The sequence below is a fragment of the Lontra canadensis genome, unplaced genomic scaffold (genome assembly GCF_010015895.1).
Source record: "Lontra canadensis isolate GAN:19392208 unplaced genomic scaffold, GSC_riverotter_1.0 scaffold23, whole genome shotgun sequence".
NCBI lineage: Eukaryota > Metazoa > Chordata > Mammalia > Carnivora > Mustelidae > Lontra > Lontra canadensis.
In genome coordinates this window covers 20,198,434-20,221,035 of record NW_022631017.1, presented here as the reverse complement: position 1 = coordinate 20,221,035, position 22,602 = coordinate 20,198,434, and the positions used below count along the sequence as shown (strand labels likewise).

At 41.2% G+C, this 22,602-nt stretch overlaps 1 protein-coding gene across 8 annotated transcripts in view; it reads right to left on the bottom strand.

Moving 5' to 3' along the window:
* NCOA7 (nuclear receptor coactivator 7) overlaps positions 1-22,602 on the bottom strand; it is a 156,525-nt gene that overhangs the window by 123,878 nt on the left and 10,045 nt on the right. The window contains exon 1 of one of the 8 annotated variants that reach the window (XM_032862465.1): positions 3,931-4,038. The exons of the other annotated variants lie outside the window; for them this stretch is intronic. The gene's annotated coding sequence lies outside the window, so the exon portion shown is untranslated. Of the gene's footprint in view, positions 1-3,930; positions 4,039-22,602 lie in introns of those variants that run through there. 8 annotated transcript variants of the gene reach the window in all.

Sequence of the window (22,602 nt, the reverse complement as noted above, 5' to 3'; positions counted from 1 at the left end):
TAAAGATAAATAAGCCATGATATTTGCCCTAACAGAGTTTACTGCCTTCCAAGGGAGATGCTTACGGTTTCAGAGCATGGGATACTGACCACTATGGAGGAGACACCGGTGCCAGGAGCATCCAAAGGAAGCACTCTCAGCCTCATGCACGGCCTACCCCCTTGAGTCCCCATGCACACCAAGATTGCAAGGATGAGTATGGATCTCCTACTAAGGGTACGGGGAAGCAGGTCTAGCATGAACAACACAAGAACAGTACTTCTCTGCTGCTCCAGGATTAAATGTGAAGCAGGGCGATGGTGGGGGTGGGGATGAAGACATAGTCAGGATTAGGGGCATGGCCGGCCGTTTATGTCCCACTAAAGAGCTTGATCTTAATCCTGGCTATGCATTATGTGCCGCGTGCCCCTTCGTGGCTCCTACGTCAGACACCACTAACTAAGCAAGAGTGCCTCACTTGCTACAGACGTTACTAGATTGATCAACAGGAGATCAGATCAATTTTCTCATCCCTGATGTACATGGAAGGAAATCACGCAAGTGTTTTACACGAGGGACTGTGATACACCCACACTAAGGATGGACTTGAGAGGGTTGAGTGAGCGTGAAATAGATCTGTTAGGAAGAAACTACAGTAAAACTAGTTCAGAGAGGAGGGCCTACATTTAGGCAGCAGTATCCAACAGAGAAAGAGGGGGGATGCACTCAAGAAATACTTAGGAGGCCAATGAGTCAAGGTCTGGTGACTCATTCAGTGTGGACAACATTAGAAAGGCAAGATGAAGAATGCCCTCCAAGCTTCTGCCACAGGGGCTGGGTGGACAGTGACACCACAGACAGAAGAACACCATCAACATGAAGGGGCAAACCGGGTGTGAGTCAGGGCGCAGAAACAGATAAGAGAACAGGTTTTAGACACATTGCCTTCAAGGTGCCCATGGGATAGTCAGCTAGAGACACTCATCAGGTATTTGATTGCATTTAAAGCACATGAGCATGGTGAGGGCTAGAGCAAAAAATTTAGAAATTATCAGTATATGGTAGTGGTTAAGTCAGGGGAAAAAAAAAAGAAAGAAAAGCAAACAAGCAAGAAAGCAAAAATACAGTAACACTCTGCAAACATGACAGCTATGCACAAAGCCCTCCATGGCAACAACAGATCACAGTCTGAACTGACGGCTTGACCTCCAAGTCCCTGATGTGCCTGATGTGTCTTTCTCAAAGACTTTATCACACAATGGGGAAAATAAGATGTGTGCCGAACACTAAAATGTGAGGTGGTAACTCGGAGTTGTCCAAAGAAAGATAGTAAGAATAGAGAAGACACAAAGTTCACTTTGGATCAAGGTGATGAAGTAAGTCTTTAAGGGCAGTGAGGATTTCAATAGGTAAAAGGGAGAGAAAATTCCAGAAAGACGGATCAGCTGGGTGTAGGTACGGACAGAAAAAGAACAAGACACGTTCAGACAAGAAGGACAGACTGGCTACCAGGTAAGAAAAGCAAACCAATCATAATGCCTGCCTACATAGAAGTTATTTACTTCAACATATTATCCACACATTATCTCTTTTAATCCTTACAACCACACTATAAGTTCAGTATCCTTATTTCCACTAAATGGAGGTTGAGAGATCCTAATTTTCCTAGTTCCACAGCACCAGCTGCGGTGGAGAAACGATTTAAATCCAGTTTGGTGCATGCTTAGATGCCTTTCAATAACCTTTGGAGTCAGAAATATTTGGAAATAAGTGAGAAAAAGCAGTCTAGAATCAATAGCACCCAAAGCCTCAGCAAAGAGTCTGCAGGTCAGAGCAAATGTAGTTCGGTGTGGGGGGGAAGGGGCCACTGAGCCCTCCCACAGAACGGCACCAGGAGATGGGTAGGGGTAGAAGCCATGCCTCAAGGAACGAGCATTCATTCAAGAAGCTAGGTGATGTTACTGGGTATTTACCCTAAAGATACAAATGTAGTGATCTGAAGGGGCATGTGCACCCGAATGTTTATAGCAGCAATGTCTACAATAGCCAAACTATGGAAAGAACCTAGATGTCCATCAACAGATGAATGGATAAAGAAGAAGATGTGGTGTGTATATATATAATGGAATACTATGCAGCTATTAAAAGAAATGAAATCTTGCCATTTGCAATGATGGGAATGGAACTAGAGGGTATTATTCTGAGTGAAATAAGTCAATCAGAGAAAAACAATTATCATATGATCTCCCTGATATGAGGAATTTGAGAGGCAAGGCGGAGGGTCGTGGGGGGTAGGAAAGGAAAAAATGAAACAAGATGGGATCGGGAGGGAGACAACCATAAGAGACTCTTAATCTCACGAAACAAACTAAGGGTTGCTGGGGTGGAGGGCAGGGAGAGAGTGGTGAGTGATGGACAGTGGGGAGGGTATGTGCTATGGTGAGTGTTGTGAAGTGTGTAAACCTGATGATTCACAGACCTGTACCCCTGGGACAAATAATACATTATATGTTAATTAAAAGAAGAAGAAGAAGCTGGGTGATGAAAGAAAGAAGAAAAGAAAGTGGTGTCCAGCTCTCCCGAGCTCAGTCTCACACTGTGGCCTGAACCCAGTGGGGTCCCTTCACCATCATCCTCCCCCGCACTGGCTCCACACCATAATCCTTACTCCTTCTTCAAGCTTCAGGTGACTTGACTACACTCCTCCATTTGACCAGATCTAGCACAAGGCCCAGTTCTGCTCTAAAGCCTTCCCTGACCACTTGGGTGCTCTCCTCTCTCTCCCTCGGGAGCTTATTTCGGCGTGAAGCACTGAGTCGTTCACTGCGTGACCATGCTGCTTCTCTTAGCCTCCTCAGCCACAAACAAACCAAAAGCGCCTTCAGGTCAAACAAAACCCACCATGTTTCACCATTTCCTTTTACATCCCTAAATACCTAACACAGAACTAGGCAGTAAACCCACATAAAAGCTAAGGGAGGAATTAATCCAGGTTGGGGAGAGGTCAATTATATGGCAGACTGATATAAATCTAAGAATTCCCCCCACCACCACCAATTAAGAATTACCTGGAGGCAAATAAATAAATAAATAAATAACATGGGGGCAAGGGATATAGATGAAAACCAGTCTCTCTCTCCGACTCCAGAAAAGAGGAGAATCCCTGCCCTGGGCCAGGTGGTTTATTTTAAAGTTCCTCTCCTGCATGCTGCCATATGTGATGATCCCTGTTTATTAGATTTCTCCTCATGAATAAAAATGTAGTCATAACAATCTAATTGGAAAATTTTTCTATTGCAAGCTGAGCCAGAAACTAATATTTGGTTCTAGTGGAAAAATATTGACAAGAAGAAGCACAAGAGAGAAAGATTAAATGATCCAAGAATGGACATCTGGTGCCGCTCCGTCTGTTTAGAATTTGCGAAGCTTTTTTTTTTTTTCAATAAACAAAAAATATACTAATCTTTGATTTCTTTTAAATGTCTGGGGATTTTTGTATTCCTTAAATAAGACATTTGCAGCCCTTTCAGGTCCAGACGCACCAACAGATTAACCGGGAAGAGAGCGACAAAGGATGCTATAAAAATGATTTGCACGGAGCACCGTAGAGCAGCCTTCATGCTTCACCGAAGAACCAGAGCTCCTTAAATCAATCTCTAATGGGAACTACATTTTCCATTAAAAGTGGTCATAATGGGCTTCTTAAAAGCCCTTCTTTCATTTAATGTTGACTTTTCTTCACATCAATAAACTCTGGACTCATCCAAACACTGAATTACAAGAGTCTCCTGCATTTATGGCACATAACAGACCAAAAAGAATTTCATGAGGTAAGCACGAGATGAATCTTCTATCTGAATAGTTCTTCTTGTGATCTGAAATCAGGATGGTCAATTTCAACCCCAAATCCTTTCATTATGCAAATAAAAAAGGCACCTACAAAATCCTTACCTTGTAAGCACTGTGTTGAAGACAAAATATTTGCTGTTATTACCTGCAAAGTGCTCCCTGTTTGAGACCATGGCGCCACTCAAAAAGAATTTAAGCACAGAGCGATAGGAGACTCCTGGAGTACACCAAACCAGCGTGGACCCATGTAGCCCAGGGTGGCTTTCTGGCTCCAAATCTAACACCCTGCCGTTCCTTGTATGTTCAGGTATAACCAGTCTGAACTAGAAAAACACCAGTGTACCTATGATGTCCATCAGCTGTTTTCCCCACAACATGTTTCCTATTATACACATGAAATAATGACGAAAACATGCTTTGAGGCCTGGTCACACTATGTTTGGCCCCTTGGGCGACAGACCAAACTGTACCTTTCTATGCACACATATCCCCCTCAAGAATACTTATACTTCTACAGAAATAGAAGAAGTGTTCAGTGTTTCTCAAAGCCACAGTCATCTAAACAAAGGAAGGATATTTAAATTTCAGCATTAACCAAGGTCTGAATTTTGAATACTTTCTTTAACAAGAAACCTGGGAAGATAGAACAACAGATAGGAAAGGCTGCCACAAACATGTAAGCGGAGCAACCAGGAGATAATGCCCCCAAGTAGACAAATGTGTGTCACAAAACCAAAACAACAGAAAACAGAATGTAGAACAGAACCAAGAGCTAAAAAGTTACGTCTGAATCAAGGTGATGATCAAGGACAGGCCAATGGTCTCGGCTGCTTGGGAAAATGGGGCAAAGCCAGTGGATGGCAACATGAATGGAGAACTCATCAGCTCTTGTGGCACTATTCTTTGCTTAAGGAACTAGAATTAGCTGAAAAGAATTAAACCAATGTGAACTTGATTTAAGACAAGTATAAAGAGGGTCGCTTGGCTGGTTGTCCATAGAGCATGCAACTCTCAATCTTGGGGTCCAGAGTTCAAGCCCCACATTGGGCACAGAGTTCACTTAAAAAGAAAAGAAGGAGAAGTAGAGAGATTTCATCAAAGCTCCTAGGTATTTTAAGATTTTATTTATTTGAGAGAGATAGAGAGAACATGGGAGAGAGGATGAGAAAGAGAGAGCACACAAGCAGTGGGGAGGGGTAGAGGGAGAAGCAGACTCCCAGAGCAGGGAGCCTGATGCAGGACTTGATCCTAGGACCCTGGATCATGACCTGAGCCAAAGGCAGATGCCTAACCGACTTAGCATCCAGATACCCAAAGCTCCTAGATAATTTGAATGAAGACCCATCTCTAGGCTAGTTAGATCATTTTATATGTTTCATCTAGGAAGAGAATATGCAAATGAGATTTCTAAAAAGTCACTAGTAGGGTCAGGAATTATCAAAGATGTGGAAAGTGCCAGCAGCATGACAATGGACAAATACATTTTAATTTTCAAAAGTTAGAAAGAGATTGTGTAAATCACACACTGCAGATCACACAGATTCCCAGCAAAACTTTAGAAATGATCACAATAGGCAGGTTGGCCAGGACTTGGAAGAGGAGGCAGTGAAACCTAGGGTGGAGACTGTTTACAGAAAACTAACCATTCAGTGGAACAATAACAAACAGGCAGACCCCTTCTTAAAGGGGTCTTATCTTGTCTTATCTTGGACCAAGTACTCTGCTGGAGATAAAAGATGGAACACCAGCATTCACAGGCCAAGAAGCTCCCGCAAACAGGCAAGCTAAACCCATCAGCTGGTACAGCAGGTGGCAAGTCCCCTGATACTGGCAGAGCACAGAGAGAAGCAACTAACTACTAAGAAGGGAAGGAGAGTCAAGGAACCTCTGCAGGCGATGGCAGAGCTGGGCTATGGAGGAGGAGCAGGGGCTTCCCCAAAGAAGCCCTAGTGAGGCCGGGCGAGCCATGTTGGGCTCAGAGTCTCAGAGAATCCTGAGTGGTCTGAGGTGGCTGGAGTGCAGGGCTGGTGGAGGGGAGGAAGTTCAGGGAATGGTGGCCTACTCAAATTACATTGACCTAATTTCCCTCTTGGACATAGCTATTATTCTCATACATTAAGGAAATGAAGTAAAATACAATGTAACTATACTTAAAGGCATTTGGTAAGTTTCTCTTGATCTGCTTGTGGATAAGATGGAGAAATGTGGGCTGGACATGGGTGGATGCTTCGATGATTACGTGGATAAAGAAAAGCACTGAACCCCTGTACCAAGAGGTTTGAGCTGACCAACTGACTGACCTCAACCCAGAGCCTGGAGCTGACCTCCATCTTCAGCCTGGGGGAAGGACGCTAATAGCTTAATGCAATATTTGTTCTTAGCCCCTTTCCTCATCAGTAAATTTACCACCGACTTGAAATGACAACAGGGACCTCCTTATTAGACTTTTGGAATAGGGATCAGTAATATCCCGGATAACAGCATTTGGATTCAGACAGATGTCAGCTGTCTGTAGGAAGGTGGAATTTACCTCATAAGAACCTGAGGTTGTACATCTGGGTGAGGAGCTAAGGAATGAGAGAGATGGCTCAGCAGTAGCACAGCGAGTATGACCTGCCATCTTAGGTGACAGTAAACTCCATATACCCAGTAGTGACATTCTACCGCCCTGCCTTCCAAAAACGGAACAAGGCAAACAAAACACCCCACTTAATCAACCCAGAATAAAGAACATTATGATGGTCTGTGCCACCCTTCTTGAGGATTAGAATATATCACGATGACTGCATTTAACTCTACTCTTCCACTATAGGAGAACTAGAAGGCCAGTGGAGCAACCAGGGTGGTTAAGTGAAATGAAATGAAGCTTTAAGACTAATAGTCAAAGGAGCTGGTCAGGGTTCGCCTACAAAGAGTTGGAGTGAATTGACATCTATATTCAGATGTCTGAAAGATCTTATCTGGTCATGGATTTAGGCTTGTACCAGTACACCTTTGAGGGGGAATACCTGGGACTGGGCATTAGATATGTAGGGAGAGAGGTTTTGGTTCAACATAAGGAAGAACTGTTTTATAGACAGATGCAAACAGTCACCTCAGGATAGGGCGGCTTCTTGATCTCCAAAAGTGACTATAGATCCACAGTTCTCAACCTTATTAAAATCAACACCCCTCCTCTAAATAAATAGGTATTTCACAATATGCCCATTATGATATTGAAATGAAGTTCATAGCTAATACAACCTACTTATACACCAAATTTTATGAAAGCAATATAATGCCCCAAAGGAAAGTCATTTATAACAGCTATTTCAGTAAGCAAATTCTCGGGCACTAGTTCACTAAAAGACATAATGAAATACTCAGACGCTTGCACCTGTTTCTATAGAGCAAGTTTAGCTATAGGACAGATGGGATCAGAAATGATTTCATTACAAATGAGAAGTATAAGCAAATGAAAAAGCTGAGGTGAGGGGCGCCTGGGTGGCTCAGTTGTTAAGTGTCTGCCTTCAACTTGGGTCACGATCCCAGGGTCCTGGGATCAAGCCCTGCTTGGGCTCCTTGCTCAGTGGGAAACCTGCTTCTCCCTCTCCCACTCCCCCTGCTTGTGTTCCTTCTCTCGATGTGTATCTCTCTGTTAAATAAATAAATAAAATCTTAAAAACAAAAAAACCGAGATGGGGGGGACAGGGAGAGTGGGTAAGGGAGGGTTGGGGTACAGAGAACATTAGAATAAGAACTAGTGCTATGAAGAATAACTGGGTATTTCTAAACATGGTAACTTAAGCTATTCTCTTTTCTTGAGAATGTCCCAATAAACAGTCACATAGGTCCTACAGAAGATATAAAATACCTGAGTGTAAGGGACAATTCCTTGTGGTCTAGAACTGTCCCGCTCATTACAGAGCATTTGACACGACGATTCTGCCTCCCCCTCAACTAAACGCCAGTAGTGCCCCACCCCCTCTGATAACTGTGGGAAACAAACTGCATCCTGGTCAGGGGAAGGAAGGGTGCTGGGAGGGGGGAGGATGGATACTAAACTCATGGAGAGCTACTAATACAGAGGAAAGTGAAAGTCTGTACGGAAACTAATATTTAAATTTTTTAATTAAAAATGTTTAATTTCAAAAATTACTTCCAAGCTGAGATTTTATAAACTCTACACACTAGAAGTTCTCTGTTTCCAAGATGCTCGTGCTTCACCTGACCTCTCTGACCCACTCTATCAGGGTACTGCAGCACCACTGAAGAGGACGGGCCTGGTTAACATCCAGACTCCAGCATCTCCAAAGTATGTAACTTTGGGCAATTTACTCCATTTTTCTGGTCCTCGACGTCCTTATCCGCAAAGGGCTATTATAAGAGACTAAATGTGTCCCAAAGGTGTCTCTTAGAGTCTAGTGCTCCATGGAACAGAAAACTCTATCCAGCGAGGCCAAATGTTCATACATTCACAACCACCACCAGAAGAGCTAGATTCAAATTTGTCCCAAACAGAACAATCTTATAGGAAACTAACTGAAGCTAGGCAGCTTCAGGACTATAAAGATGACACCAATTGCAAAAGTTAAACATTTACTGAACATTAACCACATGCAGCAAGTTTTTTTGTTCGATGCAGTTACACTGTTTAATCTTTAGGAGTGTATGAGAGTTAATGTTCTTAATCCTTTCCAGATAAAGAATCTGAAGTTCAGAAAGGTTAAAAAACTTAATCAAGGTCAAACAGCCACAGAGTGAGAGCCAGAATAATGAGCTTTACCTGATTCCAAAGTCAAACCCACTCGTAATAGCCTCTAACGCTAGGCTAGCTCTCTACACAGACTTTTTGCTTTAGCTGTCTGGTTCTTCCTGCATTTACCCACCAGTAAGAAGAACAAGAGTGTGAACACCCAGCTTTCTGGCCAGTTGTCTTTTAGGATGTAAATCCTGAACTGTGTTCACGCTAGTCACTACTATTCGTTAATAAAAGCACTGCAGTGAACATGTCTATGCGTTCAACAAATATTTACTGCACCGAATTAGACTTAAAGAGCTAACTGGAAAGCACACTCCCTTAATTCACTAAACTAAATGGATTACCTCTTACGTCTTAAGGACAGAAGTAGTGACATAACTTTGACTAAGACAGAAATATTTCTTAGCAGTTGATCTTTCATTTGGTTCTGTTATGAAATGTAATCTTCTCCCGATCCAATTACTTTTCCACTGAAAGTTAGTAAAGACAGAGAGTCAGAAAGTGGATTTAGTAAAGACAGAATCAGAAAGTGGAAATTTTTCTTTTTGCCTCCTTAGCACAGTAGGTAGCTTGTCAATCTCATAAAATAACATTTCTTTACTGATTTTTAAAAGATTTTATTTATTAATTTGACAGAGAGTGAGAACAGGAACACAAGCAGGGGGAGGGGGAGAGGGAAAAGCAGGATCCTCCACCCCACCCCAGCAGTAAGCCCAATGCAGGGCTCGATCCCAGGACCCTGGTTATCATGACCTGAGTCCAAGGTAGATGCTTAACAACAGAGCCACCCAAACGCCCCTCTTTATTTAAGTTGCAGGAAGTCCTTTTTTCCTAGGGACTGAAATCATAGGTCCTTTCTAGAACTAAAAACCATGATTCTATAAAAATTCTATGAGAGGCTTGTAATGTACTGCATGCATTCTCTCATTAATATTCACAAGAGTATAAGAGTTCCATTTTGCACAGTTTTCTACCAGTGCACGGAGACAGATTAGAGGAGAAAAATATGCAGAAAGTCATACAGAAAGTTACTAGAGGCAATGAAAACAGAACAGAGTCTACTCTACCAAACTCATTTCTCATACACAGAGAAAACTTCCTCTTTCTCACCATCAATCACTATTTATTGGGCCTCTGCTACGTGCATGATTGTCTTTCTCAAGAGCGGGGGGAAATCTGCTGCCTGCATCATCCACAGAAGTGGTTTCTGGGGACATCCCTACTGCTCTAGCACTGCCAGATCCCCCAGATGATCTCAAAGACGAATCTAAATGTGGTAGACACCACAGAGCAACAAGAAAGGAACAGGTGACATGGGAACAAAAGTTTATCCTCAATTACAATTTTTTGGACTTCCTTTCAATATTTTTGCTAAAATCCTAGGAACTTGGGCCTTTCGGGGTTTTTTTTTTTTTTTTCCAGACCTCTTCTGGACTTAGCCCAAAAGGAATAAGTTCCACACTCTTCTGGCGTCTCTCTACTGGTACAGAACTGAAGTTCGTTCCCCAAGGCCTTGCAGAGAACACTTGCCAACTTGAATCACTGTGCCAGCTCCCTGGGGCTCATGGCAAATGCTGTCACTACTGCAGGGGCTGTGGTCTTACATGCCCCAGCTCCTTCGATTTTAGGACAGAAATCACTGTGAGCTGTGGTTACTACTACTCATTTATTGTTGTTATTATTAGCAATTAGGTGGAGGGTGGCTATTTGCTAGATCTGAAGTAGAGGGAACTGATGCAAACAAAACCAATAAAATTTAATGGATAAAAGATGTCATAAGTGGAATGCCTTTACAAAGAACATATAGTTTATGGGCTTCAAACACTAGTTTTCGACCATTCGATTTGAGCGTCTTTTGAACTATCAAGAGACATGCAAGTTCACTCTACCAGGTAAACTATTTCACTACAGAAAGGGTGACACACTTCTTCATTCTCTTATGGATAGTATCTGCAGTTGAATGCATTTTCAAAATACACCAGCATATGCTCATACTTGTAAAAATGCAAACTAAAAAATAATTGAATTATTACTCTTCTTAATGTACTTACAGTATATTTATTTACTTGGAGATTAAGGAGGCAATAAATAATTTATATTTACTTCAAAATACTGCTTTGTCACATATTTATATGCAATCTCTTCAATTCAGTAAGCATTTACCAAAAACTTTTTATTCCTGTACCACTGTACCATTTATCTAAAACCTATGAATACAAAAAAGGATTCAATAGACACTAAGAAAACTTCGATTTTTTTTTACGAGATAAAATTAACATAAATAAAACAATCAGACAAAAATGGGTATGATAAAAATTAGTGACTGGTAAAATGTGTTTACGCACAGAGAAGCATTAGTGGAAAGAAAAGAGCCAGGTCACATGGGCCAGTGTTGTTAGGAAAGGTGCCTGAAGTAGGACACATTGAAAACAACCATTCATGGTTCTATTTCAATGGTGCTACAAGATTAACAATCATATCTGGAAACCAGAAACAGTTTTACCCTTAATGAAAATGTTCACCATCAGAGCATGCTCCAGAGGACGATGAGTCTACCGGCTTCGGCCTCGGACGTCTCAAAGACGACGGAGAGGGTCACGTAGTGCTTTGGTCAGTACAATTGAAAATGCGCTGATTACACAAGTATGGTTTCAGGAGGAAGGCATAATGAAAAGTGTCTAAGGGGCAGGAAATCTCCCCAACATGAAATTAAATCAGTTTTGTGAAGTACCATGACCTCTACTTGGAAGAAAAAAAAATGTATGTGGCTTCAACTATAATTTTCCAAGAGACTGCGTTAAGAAACCAAGTCTATGGTTTAATACGTTTTCTTCTGAAGGTTTATTAAGTTGCTTCACATAAAAGTTCTTGTAGAATTCGCAAGAAAAATTGCCCTCTAGAAGACTGGACTGCTGTTCTCAATGATGCACCTGCTCTCTGTGAGAAAAATATACATCCACACTCTCCGCTATGCCACCTTGTGGTGCTCTGCACGACTACGCAGATGGTGCATCTCCACCCACCTGGCCAGGTGCCTTGTTTTGACCAACAGACTGAGAGCTGTGTACCTAATTCAACTTGAGGCCCTAAGAGGCTTGGCAAAGGTCTGCTCTCCTTCAGAGGGGAATGCTCCAGGTACCATTTTTTCCTTCTTCAGCCCCTTCCCAGGATCAAGATGCGTGGAACAGACCTGCACTCCTACCTTAACTTTGGAGGCCAGCTCACCCCTGCCAAACCCAACCAAGAGCAGCCAAACCGCAGTCAGTCTGCCGATTTATGAATGTAAAATAAATTATTGTGGTTCTAAGCCACTAAGATTTGGAGGCTGTTATGCAGCGTTATCACAACAAAAAAACCAAAACATCCTGAGAAATATCCTGATCTGCAAATTACTTTGTGGATTTTTACCAGGAAGACCAAAGCCACATAGTTAGTACATACTCCTGTCTATAAGAAGAACTCTACCAAGGCGTGAAATACCAAAGCCCAGAGACAGAAGCAGCCAATTAACACAAATAGCCAGGAAAGCTTCCCTTCCTTGCAGTTGTCATTCACCCTGTAACCAATGAGCAAGGCTATGGAAGTTAAGAAGGCATCATCTGACACCAAGGGCAACTTCTGCATATCTTGGTATATATACCTACAGACTTTGATATTACTTTTTGTTATGAGGTGAACTGTGCTACCCCGCCCCCCAAAATGTTTAAGTTGTAGCTACAGTACCACATAACATGACCTTATTTGGAAAAGGGGTACCTGCAGATGCAATTAGTTAAGATGAGGTCATACTGGAGTATGGTGGGCCTCTACTCCAGTAAGACTGGTGTCCTTGTTAAGAAGATGGCCTGGGTGGCTCAGTGGGTTAAAGCCTCTGCCTTCTGCTCAGGTCATGATTCTGGGGTCCTGGGATCGAGCCCCACATCGGGCTCTCTGCTCAGCAGGGACCCTGCTTCCTCCTCTCTCTCTCCTGCTTCTCTGCCTACTTGTGATCTCTGTCTGTCAAATAAATAAATAAAATCTTAAAAAAAAAAAAAAAAGATGGCCATATGAAGCCAGAGACACACAGGGAGAACACCAGGGGACAACAGAAGCAGAGATTAGGGTGATGCAGTTGCAAGCCAAGGATGTCAAGGACAGCCAGCAAATCTCCAGAAGCCAGAAAAGGCAAGGGAGGATTTCTCTGAAGTTTCACCAAGGTCATATCTCCACCAACACCTGGATTTTAGACTTCTAGTCTCCAGAATCGCAACACAATGAATCTCTGTTGTTTTTAGCTACCCAGTTTGGGCTGTGCTGTCAGGGCAGCCCTAAGAAACTAACTCACTTATTTTCAATTGTATACACTAGCACTGTTCCAAAAGAATACTGCATGAAAAATGTTACTTTCCCACCGTAGCTATTCTGCCTAACCAACTGAGCCACCCAGGTGCCCTATCTTGTACCGTTTTCTAACCAATTGCTCATGATGCCCCATCCTTCTACAGACTGTAAGCTTGCTAAAGGCATGGAATGTGTCTTATATTCTATGTGCATGGGCACATGCACATACACACATGACAATTCCTAGTTTAGGCTGGCACAGGATTTACGTTTAATAAGTTCATTTTTAATTTGTTATAGCTAAAGACCAAACAGAAACTGACTTTGGGGCATAGAACGATAAAGTCTCACCTTTTATTTAGACCAATGGTCTCCATTTAAAAAAGTTATATTCCATATTATTACAAGCATCTGGACATAAAATCCTAATATGTATGTATGTATGTATATACATATATATATATACACACACGCATATATATATATTTAAAGATTTTATTTGACAGAGATCACAAGTAGGCAGAAAGGCAGGCAGAGGGGGGGGAGCAGGCTCCCCACTGAGCAGAGAGCCCAGTGCAGGGCTCGATCCCAGAACCCCGAGACCACGACCCGAGCCAAAGGCAGAGCTCGACCCACTAAGCCACCCAGGTGCCCCATATGTATATATTTTTACTTATAAAAAACATGCCTTCTGGACTATACATGCATTATAAAACATGTGACAAAAATAGAAGTCATGAAAAGATGATACAGACATTCTAGCAATTTCTTCCCTTACCATCATGGGGCACATGAATCTCAGTTGGGAAACCAATGGTCCAGACTATGAGTAGATACATGAAAGCATTTCCTGAAAGGATTTTTGTCCTTTCCAGGAAATGCAAGATCTATGAGAATCTATCATATTTATGAACTTTAAACACATTTTCTGGAAGATTCATTAAGTTGTCTTGATCAAACAAGCACTATTTTTTTTTTAAACATTTTATTTATTTATTTGACAGAGAGAGAGATCACAAGTAGGCAGAGGCAGGCAGAGAGAGAGGAGGAAGCAGGCTCCCTGCCGAGCAGAGAGCCTGATGCGGGGCTCGATCCCAGGACTCTGGGATCATGACCTGAGCCAAAGGCAGAGGCTTTAACCCACTGAGCCACCCAGGCACCCCAGACAAGCACTATTTTTGAGTTGATGATAGAGGTATCCTTGCAATTAGGATTAGTTTGTACATTAGTGGACCCCAATTGTAAATTCATTGCTAACCATGGTGTTCTCTGCAATTGAACTCTTTGGTTTTTAGGCTTTAAGAATGAAAATTTATTATCAAAACTGCAGGTAAATATTTATAAGACTCAGAGAACCAAAAGGGGTAACATTCTGATTTTGAAAAGAAAGGAGAAGATTGGACAAAGGAAAGATGGAACAGAAAACTCATAAATCATGTCTTAGGAACACTGTCAACCCAACAACACCCAATCTTCCTGTGTCCCATGTGCATATATGTGAATAACACTGCTAGAAAACTGAAAGCCACAGAGTAATATAAAACACAGTCCTATCAGCTTACTGTAAGAACAACTAAGCCATAAAGCAGCCAATGTTTAATTTGTGGTACAAATAGTTAAGTGACAAAATAACTAAAATTAGGGGTAGAGTAGATGTCTTGGGAAGTGTTCATGGAATTAAGCATCAACATTATGCAGAATGTTGGGTTTAAAGGAAGAAATGTGCAAGGAAATTTCAGATAAAGGGGGCAGTCAAAAAGCAAGTGTGTGAAAGGGGTACTGGGGCGCCAAGTTCATTCAGGTGAGGATGGGAGATAGGGATGAGTGCCTGAAATGTGGAGACGATACACAGCCTTAGCTGCATTTTCTTGCTTAAGCTTCCATGAGAAAGCCACCACCACCAAAATGTCATCAATCATTTTATTTGGTCTACTTATTCTTGAAGAACTAGCCTTGGGGCTGATCTATACCCAAAACAAGCAAGCGACATGCAAGAAAATATGAAGCAGATGGCCTGTGGGTGAAAATGTTGGGGAAGTGAAATATTAGTAGCTTTGAAAGGAGGAAGAGAAAGTAAAATATGTCAAAATGAATATGCATTTGGTAAAGAAAAGTTGAGAATATAAGAATCCTAGGACACCTTAATTTTAGTAGTTTCTAACAAGTATCATTATAATATATATGGATAATACAAATGTGAAAAATAGAAATTGCCTATGATCCCATCAATGGGGAAAAAGCTCTATTATTTTGTCACTTTCCTGTCTTTTCTTCCACGCAGGTGCATTTTAAAATCAAATTAGGATCCTTTTGTGCATACAGTTTGGTAAACTATATACTATCTCTTAAAACATGACTCCACTGTTGGATTTGTCTCAAATTTTCCAACTACTGCCCTTGGTAATAATTACTGCAGTTGCTTACTCTGTTTTTTTTTTTTTTTAAAGATTTTATTTATTGATTTGACAGAGAGAGATCACAAGTAGAGAGGCAGGCAGAGAGAGAGAGAGAGAGAGAGAGGGAAGCAGGCTCCCTGCTGAGCAGAGAGCCCGATGCGGGACTCAATCCCAGGACCCTGAGATCATGACCTGAGCTGAAGGCAGCGGCTTAACCCACTGAGCCACCCAGGCGCCCATTTACTCTGTTTTGACAGGAATTTACATATATTAATCCATCTAATTCTCAATACCATGTGGGAGGTACATACCATTCTCTTCATTTTATAGATGAGAAAATCAAGGGGAAATTAACTTGCCTAAGTTCACATAGCTGGTAAATGGTGGGAGAGGGTTCCAAGCCAGACAACTCGCTCCCGTATCCCTCCTCATAACCCCTGACCGTTCCACATGCCCTCTCCCCGCAACCCCCACCCCCAGACACTATGCTGATTGCTGAAATTGAGCCTCATTCCTGATTCCCTTAGGATGTACTCTTAGAACCACTAGTGCCAAAAAATTTACTAGCTGAACTGTTCTCAATCTAAAGTATACCAACAGACCCTCTCACCATCCATGAGAAAGGACTATGACCCAACCTCAATTTGCCAGCACCGTTATGGACTTTTAAAATCTAATTTCAACCTGCATTTCTTTGGTGCAATGAAGTTGAATATGTTTTCCTGTCTTGGCTATTTGCAGTTACTGTTTTGTGAATTTGCTATTCCTGCTATAGACTGTGTCCCCCACCCCCAAATTCATACATTGGAAACCTAATGCCCAGGTAATAGTATTAGGTGGAGCCCTTGGGAAGTGATTAGGTCATGGGGTCAGACCAGCCCCCTCATCAGTGGGATCAGGGCCCTCATAAAACAGGTCCTGGAGAGACCCCTAGCTCCCTCCACCATGTAAGAATATGAGGAGATGTCAGCAGTCCACAACCTGGGAGAGAGGTTTTGCCACAGCTCAACCATGCTAACACCCTGATTTCAGACATCGAAGTCTCCAGAACTGTAAGCAATAAATGTTGCCATGTATAAGCCATCCAGCGTATGGTATTTTGTTTCAGCAGCCTGAATGAACTAAAACAATTCCTTACTAGAATACTCTTTAAAGAGTTAAGGTGTGTTAAATTGAAACTACTTTGCAAAGTGTTAACGATTTGAGATATCAGAGAGCTGCTCACAAGCTGTTTCAACCGGACCCAAAAGAGAGGCAGTATGTTGAGGGAATCACCAGGACCTTGGGAGGAGGGCTCAGTTGTAACTCCCGGGACTAAGCAGGCCCTCCCAACACACTAATGGCCCAAAACTGCTTTATATCATCATACAGCAGTGACTGTTCTTATCCAACGGCTAGAATACTCTTTACTACCCCTCAGGACACCCTAGGATCAACAAGACTGAGGAAACAAATCAGTAAATCTGATGTTCGCTTAGTGAGGTCAAATTTCAGCAGGAAAATGAAAGATCTTGAAGGATCTCATACCTACAAAGCCATCTCGTGAATTTTTCCTACTCTACAAGGCATACCTGATTAATGACCAGAATCATCCATCAGTCAGGATTCCACATGAACAGTGCTGAACAAACACTATTATAGTCCTACTCTCTAAATCCTGTTAATCAGTCAACAGCAAACTACCTCGTGCCAGGCACACTGCAATAAAACTGAGCACACAGGACACCCTGATTACTCAGCTTGGAATTAAAAATACCTCATTCGCACGCATAGGAGTCACTTCTTAGGATAGACCATTCTCTCCAGATAGTTCATGTCATCTGTCAGGGTCAATGTTTAATGGCACCCTATTTGGAAGTTTTTGCCACTCTGTGTACCAACTGCAGAGGGAAACCCGAGGGCAGAGGCATCAAAGACACTCTCTGAGATGAGGGCCATAATAAATACAAACGTTATTTTCGAATGAGTGTTAACACAACATTTGAGAGAGAATTAGAGAAGGCAGTATGCTAGGGAAAATGATACAGGCATGTATTCTATTGGGGGGCTGGGGGGAAGAGGAGAAGAGGGATGAATGGTTAAATAAAAGCTTCAACCTGGGTGTTTTGGTGTTTTTTTTTTTTAATCAATCTTAGCATGCTATCCAAAATCAAAGTTAATTTCTACTAGAAAAGCAATTTTGTTGTTTATGAGAAATGCCTATTCCCAGTATGGAAACTGATTTGGGGCACTAAATTACATGGGGAAGTCTCCGTGAGTTTATGGAATCTCAACTAAAAATGGCCCTTAGAGAAGACACCAGACCTGGGTGTGGCTTGCTAAGGAAAATGGGAGCACAAAGAGTTCCAAGCAGAGGGAACAACAGCATGGATAAGGAAAATCGTATGCTATGCACGTTCCAGAAGTGACAAGCAGTTTTGTACAACAGCAGAGATTCTTAACTTGCAATCCATACACAAGGATGTGCAGGCAAAATGGTGTGTGGTGTGTGATGGGACCGTGAACTTTTATCAGATTTTTATAAAGGGTCCGTAATTTGGGGCAGGGGTAATGTGGCAGTGAAGAACAAATGCGGGTCAAGGGCATGACAGGGAGGTACAGGGGGCAACAGATGAATTCCTCAGAGCCACAGAGACCGCTAAGATCTCCGGCAGACTCCTTCCCATGTAGGATGGTCCTCAGAGGAAAGCTGAGAAGGAAGACTGGCTGAAAAGTGGACAGCTGAGATGCGGCAGAAAGTAAAATGCAAGCCACAGTCCAAAGCATCTGAGGAGCCAAACAAGGGCAGTGGGAATGGAGAGAAGGGACTTCGAGAAATTGTAGGGAGATGTAACAAACAGGCCGAATGTTCCTATTTGCTTGTGTATACATCAAATGTCACCGGAGGATTCCCACTTAACAGACTGCACTGGTCGCCAGTGGATAGCGGAAGCACGTAACTGGGGCAAGGGGACGATAGAGTCCTTTTATTACATACCCATTTGCACCTTCTGAATCACAAGAAGGTATTAACTGCCACAAAAATAAATTTTGAAAAAGACATAGAGGTTATTGAAATGAAATGCTTCTGTGTAAAAATGTGCCCACATCTCTCTTCAAAGGACGCTAAGGTTTCACATTCCCCTTTTGAATTCAGATTATTTTCCCCCAAAGTCTCCTGCACCACACCCATGAGTGAACCTTAAGAAGGGCCAATCTCTCTGTTGATCTGGGTGACTCTGTTATTAAACAGCACTTGGCATCATATAAATGTAAATACCTGGTTACATTGAGCCAACTTAACAGGTAGCTGTCAAAATACCAGAATGAAGAAATTTTAGTCAATTAAACTATTAACAATTAACTAACAACGATTTTATGGTAATAGAATCTATTAATCTGATTCATTAAAACAGAGATGAATCAAATAAATTACTGATACAAAAGAGGTCAGATTTGAGGTTTGGTGTGGTGAGGGTTAAGTTTAGGCTAGCCCCAGGGGCTAAAAATGACTTAAAAGTTATATGGAATGAATCTCCTGTTCAGCCTAACAAAGCACATTAGATAGATTCCAGAAATAACTGACTTAAACTTAATGATTTGAGCAATTTTTAAATTGGTGGTAAGTGGATATAATTTAATATTACAAAATAAATGGAATTTAATTTTGCCAAACTATGAAACATTGTTTTCCATTTGGCTAAGTTCAAATACACGTGAGTGGAACTTAGTTTTGCGAAACTAAAGAACACTGTTTTCCATGTGGATATATAACCTCAAATATACTAAACTTGCAACACTTATTCAAAACATATTGAATGGAATTGATTAAACTTGCTAATCAAAAACATGTGTCTAGAGATCAATTCTGCAAATGTTTTCATTTGGTTTTATGTATTATGTTTTGCCTTGTTTCACAAAGGATATGAGTCAGCTTTAAATAATAAATTCAATATAGTGGGAAAATATAATTAGATAAAAATCAGAATCAAGAAAAACAAAGTAGAACAGAAGCTCAATATCAAAGGTAAATTAGAACATCAATATTAGGTCATAAGTTTTTATAGGGTTATTAAAATCAAATTTGATTCTGCATTTGCTAGTTGCCAAATCAGAAAGGGAAATATAATCAATTATCTGATGCTAGATTTGCATTGTGAAAAAAAGGCACACAACATTTGTGCAGGGCAAGTAAAGCTTTTCTTTGTCCTCTATTGCTAAATGGAACTTGCCTGGGTCTTCACACAAGAGCTGCAAAAGGAACAATGATCTTGGTAACCACATCTCTTAAGTAACCTAACAGCAGGTTCCTTGTGACGCCTATTATTAGTAGAACCCTCCGCATGTGCACAACTGGGCATGGGGTGGGGTTACAAAAGATGCAAAACAAGGTCACCAATGTACTCATTTCTGAAAATTTCGCTAGACTCCCAGTCTAACATCTAGAACTGGAATGGAATGCGTGGAGCTTATGGCCTTTATTCCGCCAACCTTCTAGAACCATCATTTCTCTCCATTAAGATTCAGGTTAGATTTATGAGCTGACAACTAATATTCTCTGGCATGTGCAGAAATAAAGGCATTGTACGCCACTGTTCAGAAGAGGTTAGTAGACATCTATTCTTCAACCACCATCTCTCCATATTTGAAATTCAAGGTCATACAAATTTTCCTTTCCATACTTTCTCTGCAATTATAACAATTCTGGTTTCAACGTATGTAAATTGAGTGGATCCCACCAGATGTAAAGAACAACAACAAAAATTATGGGCTGGTATTAAAAAAAAAAAAAAAAAGGACAGTAAATAACATTTAGCAAAGAAGGGACAGAGGTTTTGGCAACAAACCTTAGGAAAGATAAAGAGAGGAGAGATTATACCTGGTCTTAGAATTGCATTCCAGTGGTGCATATGGAGGCGGGGTGTTGGGGGCTTACCAGACAGGGCCCTGAGAGTGAGTCATCCAATCACAGAGGCATTGCGCATTTGGATGAAGGACACACACAGAAAAATTCCTCTTCCATTCTGAGATTAAAAACTAGCTCTTACTTGACTGGTTTCAAGGCCAAGAGTGTCAGCACAGCCTAAGTACTCAATTTCTATTTGTCAAATGAACAAATAAGTGTTTATTATCTGCAACAAAGTAGAAAGAGTTTAGTGTAACCACAGGGGAGGGAGGGCTCTTTTGAGAAATTAAAGAACAAGTAAAGCAATGTGAATTAACTGCTCAATATTCTTTTTTTTTTTTTAAGATTTTATTTATTTATTTGACACAGAGAGACAGAGAGAGGGAACACAAGCAGGGGGAGTGGGAGAGGGAGAAGCAGGCTTCCCGCTGAGCAGGGAGCCCAATGTGGGCCTCGATCCCAGGACCCTGGGAGCCGAAGACAGATGCCCAACCACTGAGCCACCCAGGCGCCCAGTGCTCAATATTCTTGATCACAAATGTTAAGATGTATAAAATGTAACTATCTTTATTTGGGGGAGGACTTTTGCTGCATTTTAATAAACTGTAATGTTTTCCATATGTTCCCTCCCACTGTTGGTTCCCCCATCTTACCACCTTTTACATAAAAGTGTAATTTCCTCACCATGTATGAAAGGCCCAAGTAGGATGGAGAAACAATAGTAATAAACTATGGCTTACTGTCCTTTTATGAAAATAACTCTTTGGGGTAATATATAGTGAGGATAGTGGCAAGGTATTAAAATGACAAAAAAGGGGCACCTGGCTGGTTCAGTCTATGGAGCATCCAACTCTTGACCTTGGGGGGTGTGAGTTCAAGCCCCATGTGGGGTGTAGAGATTACTTAAAAATAAAATGACAAAAAAAGTAATGAAAAAAGGGAAGAGAATAAAAAGACTGGACCACTCCCAGATAATTGTGTTACACAAAGTTACTGGAAAAAGGTTAATACTGATTCATAAAGCTTACATAACAGGGAAATTAAAAACAAAATCAAAACAGGAAATCTCACAGTACAAAAATAAAGCAAATGAAATATGATGCAGTGATCCTTGATCCTTCCAAGATAACATAGAATTTAAAAGCAAAAAGACACTGAATCTTCCAAAACCCTGATTTCCAAATTATGAAATGTGGAAGGCAGCTATGCTCACCACTATACCACCAATGCATGCAAAATGTCAAATTTGGAAATTGATATGCTTATACACTAAGGAAAGCCTGCACAGTTGAAAATGTGTCTATACCATACATTCTGAATCATTTAGGAACCACGGACACCCCAAAATGCTTTATTTTTACTGCAATAAAATACATTATAATTAGATCATCTACAACTCAAGTCTAAACAGAATTAATATGTCACTTAGTAACCAAAACACTGTTACATCTGGAGTAACAGAATTTTCTTGTAAACATGAATTGTATTTTTGAAATTGTGTTTGAGAGTTTAATAGGAATATGTTTGATTACCAACAAGACTAGAAAATCTGCAAGCTGAGACATGAAATGCACTTCTATTAGGGGTTGAGGAGAATCACTTCATTTAGTAACACAATTTTTTTAAAAAAGCATGTGGTCCTAAGAATGCCAAAATTCATATTTAAATGTAAAGATAATCTGACACTTTCCAAAAACAGGCAATTTTTAAAAATCCAGTTAAACTTCAAGAGCCGCAGGACAAATACAGTGTAATCCTAAACTGTCTTTAGATGAAGCCTGAAACACAGTTCATTCAACAAATAACTAATGAACACCCAGCATGCATCAGACGCAGAGGATTACAGAACTGAACAAGATTCTGTCCTCCTGGAGATGACATTAGCTCATTTTCCAAAGCTCTAAACCTTAATACGTTCATATAAAATTGGAGTCCACAACGATCTACTTTCCAAAACTCTTAATCTTCTTAACATGAAATTTTAAAAAAAGAAAGAAAGAAAGAAAGCCCGTGAAGAGATAATCTTGCCAAAGCCCTGATGTATGAACTTCACACCTGGGGGAAAAGAAAGAATTCATAAACCAGTTTCTCAAAAAAAAAAACAAAAAAAACCGAACCGTAACACCTAGCTGGAAGCTAGGCTGTGCCCAAGGCTGCCTCTGCTGGCCGCCTGGGTGCAACCTTCCAGCAGATTCTCAACTCCCGACACCTGTATCAAACTTGCCACTCTAAAAACACATCCCTTTAGGAAAGCAGGAGGTTCCCGAGTAGGCATCACCAGAATACCCCAGCCTCACGTAGCTCCGGAAAAATCTGACTTCTAGAAGGGCCTTCCCTAACTGGCACCAAAACGTTGCCTGTAAGGGACTGAGAGATCACCAAGTGTATACAGCACACAGCCGGTTCCGAAATATACAAAAATCCCCAGCTAC